We start from the raw sequence: 18,056 nt of genomic DNA, 5'->3' as shown, positions 1-18,056 counted from the left end.
AGAAAGTGGCCTCCTGCACTCTTAGCCTTAATTCTGGGCTCTGTAGATTCAGCTGTCTCACAGACTGCTTGAAGCCTTGTGGCAGAGCAGTCCCTTAGCACTCATGGCATCACTGCAGCAAGCCACCTCTTGTCCACAAGAAAAACATTAAAGCTGTCCAACATAGTAACTAATAACCCACTAATCCTCCCCCCATGGGATGAGAGACATTTACACCTCCCTGGCAGAATGAAATGACTGGACTGGTGGTGACATTCTTACCCACAGAAACTTATTCTCAGATGTAGCTCATTTAGGACCTGAATTAACTACTACATATAGATGCTTTCAACAGAGTGATTCTGGGACCTGTAGTGCTTTGGCATAATAATCCATGATTTTTCTGTTTTGGTAAATGAAAATAAATTGATTTATGGCAGTTAAGGCACAGGTACTGCAAACAGCAGCTGTAGTTTTTTGATACCCATCTGTCCTCCTCTTACTCCATCTGTTTCCTTCACTCATTGCACTGGAATTCAGCTTCACAAAATGCAGTCCAAACTCTTTCATGCAGCACAGTGTAAGTTACCTAGTTACCCAGCTGAAAGACATTTTCAAAATAAATCATTCTTGTACTCTGTAGCAGGCAACAGACATGGATTTTTTAGTTAATACATGTCTGAACATTTTTTTCAACAAAATATACAACTATCAGTAAATTTCCTCTGATTTCAGATGGTGCACTTGAAAATAATACCATAAAGGCTCATTATTTTAAACAATTATTGATTACACCCTGGGGATTTTCCAATTCCACTTGATGCTGCTTTTAAAATGGTAAGTACCTACATAATTCTATGATTTATAGACTGCTTAGATTTTATAGATAATACAACAGTAAAAATGCACACTAATATATAATGTCATTTGATTATATAGTTTTTATTAAACTGTGTTGACTGAAATTTTTTATTCTTCAGCAGTTCTTTGGCCTGTTAATGATTAAAGATTTGGATTTCACTCTTTACACTAAATGTAAGTGTTTAACAGGAAAAGAAAACCTAAGAAAGCACTCCCTCCTTAGAATCCAAAATGGAAGATAAAATATAAAGGCTGAAATTAATTTACTGGAAATTTTGCATAGCACAAATACAAAAGCAACTACTAAAACCCATTTGTTCTACAGAAAACTATAAGCAAAGGCTATTTCCATTATTATCCCATCTTTAAGGCAGTGTGGTACACGAGGTCAGTCGAAGGTCGAGAATGGAGGTTGCTGTTACGCTATAAAAGGACTCACATTTTAAATATAAGTATCACAGTGTTCATGGTGTCTTTCATTTCCACACAAACGTGGTACCCTGAATACCTACATACCTTAAATACTTTGGTTTATGCATTTCACTTCATTACTGCCATCACATTAAAAGGGAATAGGTACATTTTATTTGCACTACAAAGGTCTTTTAACTGATACTGAATTTTTGCAGAATAGAATATTCAATACTAGCACAAAATGCAGTGCAGAGGAACACACATTTAAACACACAACTTAGTGATCCAGGTGATAGTAACCCTATTTTTTTTTTAATTCCACACATTATTTTACTAAAAATTCAGTATTACAACTGCCTGTAAGAATGTTTTTAAGTCAAAAGCAATAAACTACATAACCTCTTGAGATACAGAAGTGTTTATAATATAAGGAACCTTACAAATATGTAGTAAGAATTTAGGTTGGAAATAAGATGTTTTTCCAAGATGAAAAATAAAAACAAATGCTGGTAATAGCACTTCATAAAATAGAACTTTCATATTAGAGATCCATTATCATGATGTAGGTGACTGAAGAATGAGGGTTGAAATTCTTTTAATCTTTATGTGTACTTAAATATATAAAAGCCCAATTTTCCTTTCTATGGCAGTTTGAAGTACTTACAAATGAAAACAAAGAACTAAACTGCTGGTATTAACCATACAGAAAAAAAAAATTAAGTCTGTATACCTCCTGTGGTCCTTTAAAAAGCATGAATAAATAAGCATTTGCATAAAGATAAAGCAAGAAAACACATACAAAAACATGTATCTTTTTGACAACTGCAAACTACTTATCTAGATCTGTTCCATAAATAGAAACTATTTATGGAGAGACTGAAACCAACATAATGCCCTAGAAAATAAGAGGCAAACTTTTTAAAATATACTCAAAATGGTGTGAGTAAATCTGTAACAAAGATTTATATTTAATACAGTGATCTTTTTCTCCTTTTACAAGCAACGGTTAAAGTTCTACTAATTCTATTAAAAGCAGAATAAGCCTTAATGTATTCTTTCTCTAGTAAAATTTTCTGCCCTGCAGAGTACCAGTATTAACTGTGAATGGTAGAATTGTAAAGGCTCTAGTGAAAAAAAAGCATTCAGTCCTCTAAATTAATGCCTGAGCTCTAAGTGAAGACAGGGATCAGCAAGTCAGCTGCTGCTCATATTGCTTTCTTATTCATAATTGAAAAAACCAGAAGCTTGGGGAAAACTTAGCAACCTAATCCATTCTTTCCCAGGAATTTTATGTAAGTTTCAATATCATTTTATTCTCCTTTCTTCTCCTGTTATAAATATAATTTCAGAAACAAGTTTGATTCAAGGCTAAATTTCAAACCCCCAAGCTGACACAATATAGGGGTCAGCAGTGAGGTTGAAATTTCAAGTATGCCGAGTCAATCCTGCCAAGGTGGGTGTTAAAGCTCCTCAGTTTCAAAGCGTACCTCAGCTGCTGTATTTGGACAGTAATGTTCCCCCTTCTGCACTATTGCAGAAGTGCATATCAAGCTGTTTCTCAGAGCAAATAGCAACTCTTTATATATCAGCAAAAGGAGGCTGGCAAAGGACTAAATAGAAGACCTTTCAGCCACTCAGAGCTGGAAAGCACCCTTAGAAGGACAACAACAGACCTGAGTCAGGGAAATTATTTTCTTTGTGAGCCAGGAGGAAGAGGTGGTTGGAAGGATCCACAGAAGTCAGCCAAGTTAAAAGCACAAAATTAAGCACAATCATGGCATTTATTTTTAGACACCTGTGCTAAAGGAAGGGAGATTAAGATGCCTGAAATGATTATTCTTCACAGGCAGGGTCACTCAGAAATCTGATCTGTATGATTGCAGACACTTGTAAACATCGATTCACCGGGATACAGCACTGAGCAATTAATTCACATAATTTAATGCTGCACAGCAACCCAGCAGCCAGGAACCATGTCCCATTAGAATAATGTACCAAGTGACAATTTGCTGTGCTGCTGTACAAAACTCATAGTGGGAAGAAATCCTTTAGGATTGCTTTAAACTACTGTCTGTCCAATGAAAAAGGCAAAATATATTAATTTACATACAACATTTTTCCAGCCAGTCGCAGCAGCAAGCATTATCCCTTTCCCCTCCCCTTCACCTTAAAAGGGACTATTCTAAATCCCCTCAGTTTTGGCACATACATTTTCTGTGATAAAAATAAACTGAAGCAACTGAATATGCAAGCATGTGCAAAAAAGCATAGCCTAGGGTGGAATACACAACACACTGCACATGCTCTGTTTGCTATATACTTATACCCTGAAGTGTAGAATATTTACACAAATATAGGGAACCCTGAATGGCAGCAAGAGATGTCACCTGCAGCCTAGATCAGTCCAAGTCTGTGCCTTCAGAGACAGATTTCACACCAGCTGGACTTTAACCTAAATAGCATTTACCTGAGTTTCAAATAAATCACTCAGTCCTAACTTCCTGATTCAGTGCAACAGCACTATCACTTTGGTCTTCCTTAAAGCAAGGGCAAAATGAATTATGTAACTAAGTCTAAGTGGAGGCACTGGGCATGGTAATTTGATAATCATTTACAGCTAAAGTTTTAAAATTAGATCACAGAAAATGCATTGAAATAGTTACAGCAGCAATTTTATAATTTCCAGCTATGCAACACTATGGGACCACAACCTGAAAATTTATTCTATGACTTTTGATTTGCAGACAGGTGCTAAACTACCAGATTTCAACTTTCCTTGGGTAACTGATCAGAACATGCTTTTCATTTATACTTGGCTTTTAAACTTTATTGTTAATGCAGAAAATCTGAATAATACTGAAAGCTGATATCCAAATAGACGGAACTTAATCTCAAAATAGCATAGCTTGTTGCAGTTTTTGGTTATTTCTAGTATTTAATTAATGAAAAACTTCACTTCAGAATTTTAGTTCACTGACAAGTAACTTCATTACAGTTATTGTATGTGGTGTTTCATGTTCTTCCAGAAGGCTGATTTCAAAAACATATAAACCTTAGAGGTGGGAAGTGGCAAGAAAGAAACAAACTGAAACAACCTTAGTTTACATTACCAAAAGCAAAATTCCCTGTTCAAGTTCAAACTAAATGGCATCTTGGACGTGAGAACAGAACAGTAATCACATAAAGCAAGTTGTGTGAATGATGACTTGGAGAACCTGGCAAAGAAAAAGAGGAGAATCCTCAAGGCAGGAGATGCAACAAACCATCTACTTGCATTAATTTAAAGAAAAAAAAGTAAAATGTTGACAATGTGTTCACATAGCCTTTCAAAAGCTAAGAAAAGTTGGAAGGATTAAATATGATTTATCAATAATCAGAAAGATATGTAATTTTCTTTTCTCCCTTTCCAACTTCTGCAATAATTCAACATTATCAGTAGGTCATTTTGTACCTTATCAAAGTTATAAACAACAGTCCAGATGCCACAACATGGCAAACATTACACAGCTGTGCCTGGTCTCTCTGCTACTGAATAATCTATTGTAATCAAGGTATTAAAGAATAAACCCAATGCAGTTTTCATGATGGCAACTTGAGGAGCTATACTAAAATTGCAGTTATGTATGTACATGGTGTTGTTAGCCCTCTGCAGAGGGACACATATCTGGCATGAAATTGCTCTTCAGCTTGCTAAGCAAACAAACTGCACTGATCTTCAGTTCAAATACAATGGTAATGCCTCCATTGCAGAGCAAAGAGGTGACATTTCACTTGATTCAAGTGTCATATCTCCTAGAAAGAAACTGCAATTCCTTGGTTTATTTATACAAGTTCAGAGGATACTGACATCCATCCATACAAAATGAGCACTGTATGCTGTTATATGTTGAGGAGAACTGCAAAAATGTGCAATACAGAAGCATAGATAGGCCCAGTACTATCTCAGTAATGTCAAGGCTGCATATTCATCCACGATAACCATTGGTGGCACACTGAAACACACCATGCTAATGGCCAGGCTGTTCCTTTCCTTATGGTGCCAAAGCGCTTAGAGATAACATACAACTGCTTGGTAGCTCACATGGGAACTTTTGACCTCTTCTGGTCAGGCTGGTACTACAACCTATTTTGAATTAATTCTTTGTCTGTCAACTTTGTCCCATCCTTTCAGACACTGTTCAGGTTTTGGCGCAGCCCATTTTCTTCATAGCAGTTTGTATTTGGAACTTGTGGCCAGAGCACTATTGACAGCATAAGGCCATCTCTGTTCATATATCACAATTTTATTGCATATATGTAGATGACTTTGACAATCAATTTACAAAGAAAAAAAGGAGGCTTAGGACCTAGAGGGCATATTTTCAAAGCTTAAAACAAGAGGTACACTCAATAATCCTTTTAATGAATAATAGGATAAGTATACACACCACTTACAAGTGGATTTCAAAAGGTTCCACATTTAGAATAAACTTAGGAAACAGATGATATTAAATAAAAAACAAAATAACCTCAAAAACAACGACAAAAAAACCCAACCTAGCAACATGTCAACCAGTGATTATTCCTTTCTATTCATTTACATACAGCATTTTTCCAGCCAGTAAAAAGCAGTCATTAAACATTACCCCTTTGCCCTACCCTTTACCTTAAAAGGGACTATTCTATATCCCTGTCTATTCACGTATAAGCCACTCACCAGTACTTTTATGCTGTACTTTTTTGTTGGAATTACTGCTGCTGGAAAGTGGTAATTCTAGGGCAGATTTTATTGTTTTGGCTACTAACATAAAAAAGTTCCTGTCCTGCTGAATCTTCTATTTCTTCTTCCCATGTTGTAAAAAGCACCCTGATATCTCTATAAAAGATACAACACAGCATAACTGTGTCCTCGGCATTAAAGACAGGATAATGGAATGTAGGATCAGCATTTCTCTGACAGTGCCTACACATCTTCTGGCTGCCAAGGTAGAAAATAGTTTCAAATTTGGGGGGTTTTCATATATGAAAATATCTTCTGGGGGAAATGTCCAAACACACATCTATGGTTGAGAGATTTTCTTTGTTTACAGAACAGACTGTAATCATGAGGATCAAACTTATCCACTTCATCTCTCACTGGTAATCTGAAAAACTCTGCACGTTTAGTAGGTCCCTGAGGATTTGCCTTTCTTATCTCTTTAATCTTCACAAAAGGACCATAAAATGTGCCAGGTAAAGGCAGCTTTCACAGTTACTAACCTAGACCACCTTATTAGGAAACAAATCAAAAGCACAAGTTCATTCCACACAAGCTGTAAAACAGTTTCTATACAAAATTGATTTTGGCCCAAGTAAAGTGACACTAAAGAAAGATTATGTTAAAAAAAATCAACTATGCATCAGCTCAGATATAAACTAGCTGACATTCCTTCCGGGTGTACTGCGTATCCATCACACCCAAATGAATATTTTCAGGCTAAGACGTGTTTAACTACTGTTTTCACCTAGGAGAATATGCATCAGCAATATATGATAAAGTATTTGAAGTAAAGTAGTGGAAGCAAAAATTGGACACATGACTAACTCACTTTTACTTCATCTTGAATCAAATACCCTGGTGAAATTAATTGCACAGGACTACTGCTGCTGTTAATTTTTAGCAAATAATTAGTATTTCTACCACCACCAGTAAATATTTCAAAATCCAAACACAAGGAAAACCAAGTATTTTCTTACATACGTAATAGAAATCCTATTTAGAGAAGAATTCTAGAAAAAACAAAAGAGAATTTGAACCAATTCAACACGGACACTCAAAGACGCATTTTAGATGTAGTAATAATTGTACATCCTTCAATCTTTCCAGTTTTATACATAAAAGTGCAACTGAATGTTTTTAATTCTATGCAGATGGTTATTTTTACTCTGGTAAAGCTAGCACAAAACAGTCTAACAGAACTTGGATCTTTAGTTCATTCATTACATAATGAACTTCATCCATCTGTACATGGAAAATGCACAAGACCATAACTTATGAATATTCATGACAGGTATGACATGAACCTTAATCATAGTGTTCTCAATGCCTCCTACTATGTAAGCCCAAAGCTGAAGTCTAAAGCGTAAGTATTGTGGACAGTGCAAGACAATGATCCTGAAACACAAAAATAAATTGCATTTAGATTAATACCTACCCACTTACAGAACAATCTTGATGAAAAAGATATATCCTCCCCTAGAGTATCAACAAATGCTCCAGGAAATTGAAAAGTGTCTACTTTAAAAAAAAATAAAAAAAATTGATAATTCCATTTTAATTCTTGGTGCATCTGGTGTAATTCTGAATGCACAGCATATCTGGATGAAATAACCAAAGGGCAGAACAATGACAAACTCACAGAGCTGCCCACACAGAGCCCTGCTTCAAACTCCCACCCGGGCAGCAAACCTTGTACAGTAGCCAAGGATGGGCATTACCACTCACCAATTATACCCCTCAGTTTCAATCTCCCTTTAATTAATAATTAACTAATATGCTGTGCACAAACATTGCTCATTCCCAGTTTGCTGGGAAAGTTATGTTGTTTCAATCACTATTCAAACCACAGAAGCTACCAAATACTTCAGACCCCATGAGCCCTGCTTGCTATTACATGGAAATGGCCTTAAGCACATATCCCAGGTCTAATAATTCTGAAGAAGAAAACAGAATATGACTATTAGTTTTGAAGGGACTGACTATAACTACAGAATTAAAATTATATCAGGGCATGATAGGAAAGGAAGGAAAATATTTCCCACTACGGTGACTGAACATGCTGAAGGTGGTGCTGAAACATTTTCATGAGCAGTGAGATTAGGAATGGGGAGCATTTAATATCTTTCATCTGTCTTGATGCGCCTAATTACCCTGACATAAAAATTTTTGTTTGCTATTTTCCAATTTAAAACTTGCGACACTACTTCATGTCTCCATAGCACCAAAATTCCTGGTTTGCACAGACAGATTATTAATTGTTCAGAAAGGTGTTGGAAACTTCAAGATCTGCACAGGCTCCTTGACCCAAAAAGTTGAGTTAACATCACACAAGTCACTAATGGAATACTGACTCAGAAAAAAAAGTATTGATTAAAAACATTTGATAACATTGTGGCTAACCATAATGTAAATATGTCCTACCTCAGGATAGCTTCTGGCAAATATGTGGTCATGTTTACTAGAAAGGTTTCATTTTTTTCGCATTTAGGTATATTTCTATTTTTGCAAACAGACCAGGAAAAGAGATGATGGGAATTTCTTTTTAAATCTAAAAGAACATAAACCAACTAGAATTGTTGCAGAATACATTCAGAAGAATGCCATCTGCAAGTAATTTAAATGCACACTAGTCAATACCTGCAATGATATAATCATCTTTTCACTTCAGAACTATGTCAACATTAGGTTTCATTTTATTGCACATATATGCAGTTAAAAACATCAGGTTTTGTACACATTATTAGAGGAAAGGTCTTTTCATTCCATATGTACTATCAAGGTATTAATTTGAAAGCTCTGTTTGTCTAAAGAGGCCACCCGGAGCCTTATATTGTCATTATAATGACAGAGCACATCTATTGTATCTCTAGCTACATGTTAGTGCATAAGTAGGTCATGCAAATCAGTGCTTCAGAGATCAAACTTTGCCTGCTGCATGAGAGGATTATGTCAGTCAAGATGCTAAGAATCAGACGTTATACATCTAATTCTATAAAAATGTAAACCACACTGAACTTCAACTTCCTGTGTGCATTTCAGGAGCAACACAGCATTTAGAAGAATTAAACAATAAAGCAAAAGGAACAACACAAGTGACTGGATGTTTAGGCCACTCAATGGGCTGTAATTTCTGTGTATTTCCTACTTTGATCGGTCATCAAATTTGTCTAAATGCACACAGATTAGAAATTTCATTACTCAAAAATCTGCACCACTGAACCACAAAGGCATTCGCTTCTCTATCAAAGAATGCAGAGGCTATTTGAAAAAGACTATTAGCAAACTCAGCAAACATGACAAAGGCATGGCAAGTTTACAAGGTAGCTGGTCAATATCTAACTCCATATTACAGGATGGACCATAATTCAAAGTCTAGATAAAAGGATGGAGGCACTAGTGTCTAGTGACTGGTTAATAGTATTATCTTTCTATTATACCCAATCTGAATATATACCCATATATCTTTATTTGGAATGAATACAAAATATTTTTAAACTTAGTTTGGCATTTTCCTAGTGCAAATATTTCAGCAGTGATTCAGCATTCCCAAGATTTGTCACTTCTGTTGTTTTCTATAGAACAATTGATGGACACAATCCTCAGAATCTAAGTAATCCTATTATTAAAAAAGCTGTAGCAATCATACATTCCTAGTATTTTATAATCCCATTCAGGTATATAACTGCTGATTATTTTACTGTAATGAAATTATGGAGTGACAGATAGTTTTACAGATAATAAGAATTAATAATCGCTGAATAAGATTTGCAGCACATTCAGACTTTGTATTTCGTAATGCTTAGCCTAAAAATAATCAACAAAATATTAATCCATACCTAAATGTCATTGGGAGTTTCAGAAGGGTCTTTGAATAGCAAAAGCACAATCTGCCTTTTGTACCTGAAATCGCAGGCAGGGTTGGAAAAAAATAACACCAGAGTGTATTTTTCATCTTCCTGTGAAAGCATCAGCACATTTAAAACATCACTCATAACAGTAAATCAAAATCTCAGCAATGCTTGTTGAAACTGGCTTTTAAGATAGAGAGTGAACAGAAAGACCCTTTAGAATAAGTTTTAGAGAATATATAAATGGTCTGAACACTGCCACGGACAATATGTTTTAACAGCATATATCCAACAGCCTAGTATAGATACTTGCTGTTCTGGGAGCCTGCCAAAGAGATCCATCCTGAAATTATGAGGGGAGGAAAACGCAAGAGAAAATGGGTAACAACAAATAACTTATATACATCTCTAGCTATTCTAAAGCTTTTCATTCAGCATCCATCATCATAAAATCAGTGTTCCTGACCCATCTTCATTTTAATAGAGAAATACTTTTTTAAAAAAGACTGGAATTCCCTATTGACAAACGGTACAGTAATACATATAAGATTTATGCACCTGTGCAATTTTCCCAAAGAGCTTCTGAGAATTATTAATGACATAAACATCATGAACAACTGAATGATGTAAGACCACCCAAGTTCTGTAGATAGAGAAGAGCAGAGGCCATAAACCAAATCAGCAGGAAACCTTACAGCACAATTAATATCTGCTAAAATATATTCCTGTTTTAGCTTCTAGGAAATGTTTCACTGGAAGATAATATTTATTAAAGCAGCAGCTACCTCTGTTTTTCAGATTATTCTTTCTGACAGACACTAGCAACTCTGGTTACCAAGTTTTCAGCTTATTTTTTAACAAAGACCTTTCATGAGACCAGCTTGACCAGCACCTATTTGGATTCTTTTTAAATAAAGCTGTGTCTGCCCTGAGAAAGCCTGGTATGGGTATATGCTAACAACAGGGTTTTGGTTCAGTCACTAAGTGACTAAGTCCCTAAGTGACTTCAATTCCTAACAGCAGCAGGCCATGACACTACTTGAGATGCTCAGCCCAGAGCACACAAACCCAGCATGGGGCTGGCAGATAACTCCGCTTTAATGGCTCTCACGAGTTGGTCTCTTCTGTTCCTACTCTACACCTCTGCTGCTCCTCACACCACAAACTGCATCAGCCAAGCGAGGAAGTGGCTCCTGAGGGCAAAGGCAGCCCCAGCCCAGCAGGACGCCGTAGCCAGCAGCATGGCCACACTCACAGCCGGGCCTGCTCTCCACCATTGCTCTCTGCCCTGGCCCAATGGCTCGTCCTGCACATCAGCCTGGGAATTAAGTTTGGTCCAGAAGCCTACTTTTGCTTTTCCAAAGTGAAATGCATTAGAGCAACCCTAAATCCAGGCTTGTCTCCAATGTCACATGAGATCACCGCGCACACCTGGCCAGTTAAAACTCTCGCACTCTCCAGAGACATTTATGGATATGAAAAAAGTGAAAAGGATTTTGTCATGTCATCTAAGACCAGGGAGCTATTAATTTTTACTTTCAGGACTATTTATTTCTTTTATATTTAGAATAGAAAGGATCAGGTGAATAGCTTAACTTGGAAGGGCTCAAACAGAACAGATATGAGATCTGCAGCTTTCCTCTAGTGCAGCATCTCCTATGTGACCATGACCACCACTGAGAAGCACTGAATTCGGTGAATGAGCCTGATGGTGGCAATTTGGGATGCCACACTGCACAGCAATACACTGAGGCTTTTTTTTTTTTTGGTAGCTGACTATAGCCCTTTACTGAATCTACCTGTGTATCAAAGGCAGGACTGCAATTAAAGCTGAGACTGAAGAATCCTCCAAGGTTCTTGGAATAGAATAATTTATTTAAGAAATTTTAAAATTTGATGCATTGTGTAACAGAAACCAGCTTGCCTCTCACAGTACCTAAACATTTAGGACTCTCTTCTTCCTTGTTTTCCTTGGCTTTCTTGATGGACTTTTACTTTTTAATTTTTGTCTTTAAAATTAAACATTTCCAGGAAAAACTGCAAGTCAAATTCTAAACTTCTACTTCCTTTAACATACTACTTCTAGTACTGTAACCTGTGTTTTTCCTACTAGACCTGATCTACACAATTCTTTTCACACTTTCTAGTAGTCAGTTGCTGCAGTTCTCAAAGACTGCACTGTAAATATCTGCAACAGAAGGAAAGGCACTTCCAGCAAAAACCATACAAGAATACTGAAGTGTTACTTAACAGTAACATTAGTTTCTGAACAGATGTGAAAGAGCTTACTTTCATATTAGTCCATGTAAGCCTACATAACCTCCTAACAATCTGGAATCTAAAGGACATGCTTTGTGCATCACTGCATACTCGTTTGACAAAAGGTTTGATAACATGCTTTGGTTTGCTATGGCTGACTGAAATTCTAAAGAAACTATGTGCTGCAACAAGCTCACAGAAATGTACAATTTATGGTGAGATTTGAAAAATGCTCTGTATTTTTCTGAGAGCTTTGATACCACAGGGGATAGTGTAGTGAATATGAGTGGTAAAATGCCTGCTGATTTTAATAAAATCTAAGTCATACAAATGATGGCTGCATTGAATCTCCAGCCCTTATGAGGTACCAGCCCCTCCAGGCACTGTCATTTCCCAGTATTCTCTGCACTTTCAGTTGTAAGAGTCTCATAAAATGAAATGTTTATATTTTATTTTTCATAAATTATGCTTTTGCCAGTCCAGCTACTCAAGTCTACATTAATTCAGCTCTGATTTTATGTAGCAGATGGTCCAATGGGAGTGAGTTCTCAGTCTGACTAATGTCTCTCCTTAAACCAAAGGTTCATTTATAACTGTTTACAACATTTATAACACACCCTTTAGATACCAGGCAGACTGAATAGAAGCACACCTCTCTAAAGAAGTGGTAAAACATCTCAATAAATGAAAAATTACTGTGAACTTCCAGGGAATAGCAGACATTTTCCATTTGTTCGAACAACTACTGTTGCTATTTATAGAAACTACCTTGACATTAAGGATTTCTCAAGGATGATCCCATCCAGTTTAGCAGAAGGATGTGCACTTCATGCGAAGCTTGGAATCTGACCCTAAGTTACAACAAAGCTGAAATTGATCAGAGCTTCACAATTTAACAGAACAATTACAAGTTGCAATATTAATAATAATAAAGTTTACAATATTATTATTAATAATAATAATAAAATATTACAATCACATTAGTTTCTACAAAGACCAAAAACCAAAATGCTAGGAAAATCACAGACATTGCTATGCTATCTCTGCATCTCTTATTCTCCCCGACTAGCATAAGTAATATGAATTACAAAATACCTGGTTGAATGCAGCAATATTTCCTTTTTGCCATGACCATCCATTGTTAAAGCTGAATATAAAATATTTCATTACTTTAACACTTACTTTAGGCTTCAAAAACCAGTGCATTTAAAATATACTTCTGGTGAAAGCTTTATTCCATGTCTCAGCAGTAACAAAGTCTATTACAATAACATGCATGAGATCTAGAGGTTCAGCAGAAAGATGATTGTATCTTTTATATCCACAGCAGGGAGATAGATATTTCCTCTCCTGTCAGAATGATTTATTCAATAAATGGAGAAAATATAAATTCTAAAATGCTTTGATTTTTTTTTTCCCTGCATCTCAAGAAACAGCAGAAATCTTAGGAAATTAAGGAAATTAACTCCACCATAGATATTACAGCACCAGGCATTTTGGAACAATGAACTGAATCTCTGGAACAAAGAATATTGCAAAACCTTCCATACTTTGGATGGTTAAATCAAGAAGTCTGTCCTCTCCCTTCCCTATGACTTTGTGCTCCTTTCCCTATCTTTTATTTTAATCCCTCCTCCTTTTACAGAGAAGTTTATTAATTTTTCTGTATAGACAAGGGTTCATGTAGTTTATAGCCAAAGACAAACTCAATCTACTTTTTGTACATTAATCGGCAGAAAAAAAATATTTACTGGGAATTTTGAAAGTTGAAGTTTAAGCAGAATGGGTTTGAAAGAATGAAGTACCAGTTATATAGAAGGAAAAAGGGTAAAAAAAATAATCAGGTCATTCTCTGTATTATGCTTTTTCATAAGCCATAGTGAACAGTACAAGCCAATAGAATAGGGTCTATCTATAAGGATTGGCAATCTTATCCATGAATTCAGAGCCAAAATTTTCGGTTTTCATTTCTATCTGACACCTTACCTGAATCACTTTCTCAGCCTCTTGAGTATATTTCCCTAAATTATAACAGGAAGAGTGGAAGAACTAAATCTTACATTTTCCCTAAAAGTTGGGTAGTCTTAATTTCAGAAAATGCAATTGCAGCAGAAAAGAAACAGAAAAGGAAAATGAAGCTTAGTCTCTGGCAGCTTTACAGAGCCAGGGGTACTGTGGTAACTAATACTGACACTGAATACTTTCAGGAGGTTCTCATTCACTGTAAATTTTTGCAGCAATACTGTAAAACAGCAGTGTCAGGAGAGGTCCCAGTAACTACATGCTCTCTAATGAAGTTTTGTTTCATGGTATAAACCCAGAAAATATAGCAAAGAAAACCTCACATAAAAGACTATGATCACTAACTCTTATATTTGTTGCCTTCTGAATTGTATTTTTTAGAAGAAGAGACTTTGACAGCATCAGGAAAAATGACACTGTAGTGAAACCCATAACACAGACTGCGAGCAGATGTCATGACAAGATGCGAACAGAGCCTTACAACAAAGCAAAGTGACCACAAACGGTGATAGCTTGTGAGGAAGAACCAAGCATCACTAAGAATAAAGAACAATGAAAGCATGAAATTGTTCTATTTTCTTATCCAAATTTCTCAACTTCTTCGTTCAAAGCCCCTTCTAATAAGCTAGTAATTAGAAACATTTTAATTATACAAATCTAGGATGAAGGCAACCATGATAATAAAAATCACAAGGCCATGCTTAGATGACGTAGGTTCTATTACCATGGGATGTATTTACTGATTTTAAACAGAGCTCTTTTCGCATTACCCTAAACCAATGTGGATTTAAGATCTCCATAATCATATTTAGCAAGGCACTGTGTGCAAAGGAATAAAAGCAGTTATTCAGTAGGGTTTACAAAGCATACAGGGTCACATCTGGTTGACTTTTTTTTTATTTGGTGTTTAGGTCAATTTTTCAGACCTACATGAAAGTATATTTAAATGCACATTCTCTACATTGTTTGAAAGGCCAGCATATGTCCTCTATTTTCCCCTCTCTACGTGTATATGTGTCTCATTATCTATGCCCAGTGTTTCTGTGAGGATAAACAGATGTGTGAATTCAGTTATCTTCCATCAGCTGGATTTATTCTTGGTCATCAAAGAAGAGGTTTCTAATCCCTACAGCTTCTTCCTTTATCATTTATTATTACATGCAGGGAATGAACATGCATGTTTAGATACTGAGCTTAGGCATGATCCTGTAAATTATAAATACATTCTGGGGAGCTGTTATAAGGAAATCAGAAAGGTGTATTACCCAATAAAGTGAGCTCATAAAACCATACACTTTAGTCACTTCAAAGAAATTAATGTATTTCCCCAGACTCCTTTTGTAAAATCCCAATCATCCAAATAAATGACCTGTGAAATAAGCTTCTATCTAAATTAGTCTATAACCTTCATCTTTCCCCCACCAAAATCTCTCAAGTCTTTAACACGACCACATTCCTTTCATAAGGTAATCTAAGTTTCATAGATTCACTCCTCAAGGAACATATCACAAAGGAACAGTACTATTTCCCCTCTATTTTCTTTAGGTTTAGGAAAAACTTTACAGGAATGTCCAAAGCACCATTAGACTGTGGAGAACTGGTTACCATTGCAAAATGCTGCAGTCTGATACTGCGAGCATCCTCTCAAAAGCATGCTTCTCCTACCCAATGTGTAACTACTGAATTGGCTTATCCTCAAACTTAACAGAAGCTATGAAACTGCAGTCAACATCCATAATAACTTGTATCACTAAAAGGCCCTGGTGTACAGCATTCAGTGTGGAAAACATGAAGTGGAAGAAAGCACCACTTTACACTACTTCTCGTATGCCATTTCTTTATGATGCCATGTTTATATGTTATTCCAGATACACAATTAACTAGTCACAAAAAATTCTTCTGTAGTTTACAAGGAGAGGAACCTACACAGTGCTGGAATATGCAACTGAAATAGGAGTATTTTGATTTGGCACCACAAACTTAAGTCACTTGCTAATTGTATTCTTACATTTGGACATCAGACTTTAATCTCATGCCTCATTGCCAGGAAACAGTTGCATTTGTTCTTGGCTTCCTAATTGTGATCTATATATCTGATAGTATAACAGTCATTCTTTCAGACTCTTTCAGACTGATGCTTCAGATTTTTCCATTTGAACTGGGGCCTGAGGACATGAAAGGTGTTTTGAAAAGTAGGATGTCGGTGATCATTGTGTCCCATGGCTCCAAGTGAGATGGTAACAGGCCTCTTGAGGCATTAGTCAAGTGCAAATCCCATCCCCAACTGAAGGAGGGATTCTTTGCTGATTTTTATCATTTATCAAATTAATCTGATTTTTCCCCTCCCTTCCTCTGTCCAGTCCTTGTCCTCAGCCCTGGGCAGCTCTGCAAGAAGGGCAAGACAGCAGTACCATATAATCTTTATTTTGGTAAATCCCTCATCACAGACTTTCATTCAGAGATTATTTTTTTTATATAGGAATGCAATTTGAAAACATAAACCTTCATATCTCCTCCATAAATACACAAGAGTTACTTTAATGGGGCAACAAAAAATGTTATCAGCTGAAGTCTGGTCTTGTAACTCCTACAGGATTTACAGGATTAAATTCAGTGTCTTTTTAAAGTCTCACAACCGTATAATTCTTTACTTTTAAGCCTCTTTTTCACCATCTTTTGGTCCCAGAAGTTCCCTCAAACCATGCAAATACATTTTGAAGCCTGGATTAGGTCTCCCATGTTTAATAAGAAGTCTACTTAAATTATTTTTCAGCTTTGTTATAAATGAATATTGCGAAGTCTTCCAAGGAACTGAACATATCTCTATTCTATTCAAACAAATCCACTCCAATATTAACATTTTAAGGATTTATGTTATATTACCAATACACATATTGAACATCCAGTGTTTGCCCCACAGCAGCAAAGCAAAACATAATCTTTTGGATCTTTTGGTATATCCCCTACTGTATTGCAAGTCAGAATCATACTTCAGTTCCCTCATTCTGTTTTGCATAACATTATCCATAACACTCTCACCATTTGTTTTTCAGAATTATTACAGTCAGGCCTTATTCAAATCTACAATCAACCTGTCTCACACCACGCCTCTCCCTGCAGAAAGGGCTGAATAACTCAAAGGACCCAGAACCTTCATTCTCAAACTTGCATCACAAATTTGGAAACCATTTCACAAAGTGACTTACTTTATAAACCCCTATAATTTGATTTAACCCTGTGAGATAGGCCTCACGCTATGCTGCTGACCAAGGAAGGCCACTTGTGCACAAGCATTTGGCCCCAAGAAGGGGCCAGCATCTTCCTCCTCCCTGGCAGTGGCATGGGAGGCCCCAGAGAGGTGACAGGAGATGGGCAGAGCTCCAGCAGATGGGCACACAGGGCCTCACCTCTCACACACCCTGAGGAGGATGCAGAGGTTGCTCTGTCCCAGCCACCAGCTGAGCTTTCACTGAGAGCTTCTCCACACTGAGAAGACACCCGAATTCAAGGCAACACCATCAAGACTAAAATATTTCCTTCCCCCTATCCCCACCTCTGTATGTGTGCTGTGCCACCAGCCTTTCAAATTATCCCAGAATTTGCTTCCAAGTTCACTTTTTGACAGCCACGCCACTCATACTTTGTATTTTGTCAGAATGGAACCACAACATTAAATTATTTCTAGTTAATGCCACATTCCAGTTCTGGTTTTATGTCCAATTCTGTAGGAGAGCTCTCACACCCTAATCAGTGTGGTTTAATGGGATTTTATTTTTAATTCATTAATATATCTTATTTGCTTTTATAAATGATGTCCATTTTTTTCTGCCTACAGGATCTATATTCTGAGACTTAAATATTTGATTGTAATATTATTGAAAAAACAAATTTATAAACATTTAAAGACTGGTTAAAAAAAAAAGAATACACCTCAC

General features: G+C 36.4%; 1 protein-coding gene and 1 long non-coding RNA gene across 22 annotated transcripts in view; one reads left to right on the top strand and one right to left on the bottom strand.

The window, feature by feature from the left end:
* LOC111932129 (uncharacterized) overlaps positions 1–18,056 on the bottom strand; it is a 291,751-nt gene that overhangs the window by 229,862 nt on the left and 43,833 nt on the right. The gene's annotated exons all lie outside the window — the stretch shown is intronic.
* Positions 1–18,056, top strand: part of B3GALT1 (beta-1,3-galactosyltransferase 1) — a 174,999-nt gene that overhangs the window by 125,497 nt on the left and 31,446 nt on the right. For 5 of the 17 annotated variants that reach the window (XR_015288955.1, XR_015288957.1, XR_015288959.1 and 2 more), the window contains 2 exons: positions 715–816; positions 960–1,014. The exons of 2 other annotated variants lie outside the window; for them this stretch is intronic. The gene's annotated coding sequence lies outside the window, so the exon portion shown is untranslated. Of the gene's footprint in view, positions 1–493; positions 560–714; positions 817–959; positions 1,015–14,502; positions 18,010–18,056 lie in introns of those variants that run through there. 10 more of the 17 variants (XR_015288963.1, XM_086896800.1, XM_086896799.1 and 7 more) reach the window with 6 other exon arrangements.

Source organism: Cyanistes caeruleus, chromosome 7 (assembly GCF_971803275.1).
Source record: "Cyanistes caeruleus chromosome 7, bCyaCae1.hap1.1, whole genome shotgun sequence".
NCBI lineage: Eukaryota > Metazoa > Chordata > Aves > Passeriformes > Paridae > Cyanistes > Cyanistes caeruleus.
This window is presented reverse-complemented; position numbering and strand designations above follow the sequence as displayed.